At 67.0% G+C, this 2,946-nt stretch overlaps 1 protein-coding gene across 1 annotated transcript in view; it reads left to right on the top strand.

Moving 5' to 3' along the window:
• The first annotated feature begins 539 nt into the window (after positions 1-539).
• The window catches only part of SCAP (SREBF chaperone), a 114,543-nt gene continuing 112,136 nt past the window's right edge, over positions 540-2,946 (top strand). The window contains 1 exon segment of the mRNA XM_082259046.1: positions 540-650. The gene's annotated coding sequence lies outside the window, so the exon portion shown is untranslated.

Raw genomic sequence — 2,946 nt, 5'->3', positions numbered from 1 at the left:
TATAGGGGGAGGGGCAGTATTATGGGGGAGGGGATATTATAGGGGGAGGGGCAGTATTATGGGGAGGAATATTATAGGTCAGGATATATTATAGGGGGCGGGGCAGTATTATGGGGGAGGGGATATTATAGGTCAGGGGATATTATAGGGGAAGGGGCAGTGTTATGGGGGAGGGGATATTATAGGGGGAGGGGCAGTATTATGGGGGAGGGGATATTATAGGGGAGGGGATATTATAGGGGGAGGGGATATTATAGGGGGAGGGGCAGTGTTATGGGGGAGGGGATATTATAGGGGAGGAATAGATTGAATTATATGAATCTCTATGGATATTCTGAGCGGTGCTCTTCTCTCCTCCCGCCGCAGGTGTCGCTGTGTCCATGTAAGGAAGGGGGCGTGGCTCATCGCTCTGTAGGGGTTTGCTAGGCGGGAAAGAGGCGGGGTTCCGGACTCTGTCTAATGGGCGTGGCGGTGGGGGTTCGGCGTGTGGGCGGTGTGAAGGCGTGGCTGGATACAGAGTTGGGGGCGGGTCAGTGAGAAGCAGAGTAAGTGGGCGGAGAAGGGGCGGAGCTGTGTGCCGGGTTCTCGCACTCGCCCTCCGCTGACCGTCGCCGCTGCCGCCGCTGCTGACCGGATCTCCCGCCTCTCAGGTAACTCCGCCCCCTCCGCGGCCTCATTTCCCCGCCGCTCTGTATGACGTAACACGGCGGAGACATGGCGGCCTTTCCTGACATTACATCATCCACTGTCACCGCCATGTGTTCTGTCACTGAGATGTACCTCCATGTACCGGGACTGAGGGGTGTGAGGGGTCCCCGGGACTGAGGGGTGTGAGGGGTCCCCCGTGTACCGGGACTGAGGGGTGTGAGGGGTCCCCCCGTGTAGCCGGACTGAGAGGTGTGAGGGGTCCCCGGGACTGAGAGGTGTGAGGGGTCCCCCGTGTACCGGGACTGGGGGGTGTGAGGGGTCCCCCCGTGTACCGGTACTGAGGGGTGTGAGGGGTCCCCCGTGTACCGGGACTGGGGGGTGTGAGGGGTCCCCCCGTGTACCGGGACTGAGGGGTGTGAGGTGTCCCCGTGTACCGGGACTGAGGGGTGTGAGGGGTCCCCCCGTGTACCGGGACTGAGGGGTGTGAGGGGTCCCCCGTGTACCGGGACTGAGGAGTGTGAGGGGTCCCCCGTGTCCCGGGACTGAGGGGTGTGAGGGGTCCCCGGGACTGAGTGTGAGGGGTCCCCCCGTGTACAGGGACTGAGGGGTGTGAGGGGTCCCCCCGTGTAGCGGGACTGAGGGGTGTGAGGGGTCCCCCCGTGTAGCGGGACTGAGGGGTGTGAGGGTCCCCCCGTGTAGCGGGACTGAGGGGTGTGAGGGGTCCCCCCGTGTAGCGGGACTGAGGGGTGTGAGGGGTCCCCCCGTGTACCGGGACTGAGGGGTGTGAGGGGTCCCCCGTGTACCGGGACTGAGGGGTGTGAGGGGTCCCCCCGTGTACCGGGACTGAGGGGTGTGAGGGGTCCCCCCGTGTATTGGGACTGAGGGGTCCCCCGTGTACCGGGACTGAGGGGTGTGAGGGGTCCCCCCGTGTAGCCGGACTGAGAGGTGTGAGGGGTCCCCGGGACTGAGGGGTGTGAGGGGTCCCCCCCGTGTACCGGGACTGAGGGGTGTGAGGGGTCCCCCCGTGTACCAGGACTGAGGGGTCCCCCCGTGTACCGGGACTGAGGGGTGTGAGGGGTCCCCCCGTGTACCGGGACTGAGGGGTGTGAGGGGTCCCCCCGTGTAGCCGGACTGAGAGGTGTGAGGGGTCCCCGGGACTGAGAGGTGTGAGGGGTCCCCCGTGTACCGGGACTGGGGGGTGTGAGGGGTCCCCCCGTGTACCGGTACTGAGGGGTGTGAGGGGTCCCCCGTGTACCGGGACTGGGGGGTGTGAGGGGTCCCCCCGTGTACCGGGGACTGAGGAGTGTGAGGGGTCCCCCGTGTACCGGGACTGAGGGGTGTGAGGGGTCCCCCCGTGTACCGGGACTGAGGGGTGTGAGGGGTCCCCCCGTGTACCGGGACTGAGGGGTGTGAGGGGTCCCCCCGTGTACCGGGACTGAGGGGTGTGAGGGGTCCCCCCGTGTACCGGGACTGAGGGGTGTGAGGGGTCCCCCGTGTACCGGGACTGAGGAGTGTGAGGGGTCCCCCGTGTCCCGGGACTGAGGGGTGTGAGGGGTCCCCGGGACTGAGTGTGAGGGGTCCCCCGTGTACCGGGACTGAGTGTGAGGGGTCCCCGGGACTGAGGGGTGTGAGGGGTCCCCCGTGTAGCGGGACTGAGGGGTGTGAGGGGTCCCCCCGTGTAGCGGGACTGAGGGGTGTGAGGGTCCCCCCGTGTAGCGGGACTGAGGGGTGTGAGGGGTCCCCCCGTGTAGCGGGACTGAGGGGTGTGAGGGGTCCCCCCGTGTAGCGGGACTGAGGGGTGTGAGGGGTCCCCCCGTGTACCGGGACTGAGGGGTGTGAGGGTCCCCCCGTGTACCGGGACTGAGGGGTGTGAGGGGTCCCCCGTGTACCGGGACTGAGGGGTGTGAGGGGTCCCCCGTGTACCGGGACTGAGGGGTGTGAGGGGTCCCCGTGTAGCGGGACTGAGGGGTGTGAGGGGTCCCCGGGACTGACGAGTGTGAGGGGTCCCCCCGTGTACCGGGACTGAGAGGTGTGAGGGGTCCCCCCGTGTACCGGGACTGAGGGGTGTGAGGGGTCCCCCCGTGTACCGGGACTGAGGGGTGTGAGGGGTCCCCCCGTGTACCGGGACTGAGGGGTGTGAGGGGTCCCCGGGACTGACGAGTGTGAGGGGTCCCCCCGTGTACCGGGACTGAGGGGTGTGAGGGGTCCCCCCGTGTACCGGGACTGAGGGGTGTGAGGGGTCCCCCGTGTACCGTGACTGAGGGGTGTGAGGGGTCCCCCCGTGTACCGGGACTGAGG

Source organism: Pelophylax lessonae (assembly GCF_965119305.1).
Source record: "Pelophylax lessonae genome assembly, chromosome: 5".
Classification (NCBI taxonomy): Eukaryota; Metazoa; Chordata; class Amphibia; order Anura; family Ranidae; genus Pelophylax; species Pelophylax lessonae.
The sequence above is the reverse complement of the archived record's forward strand: the minus strand, read 5'-3'. Positions and strand labels throughout refer to the sequence as shown.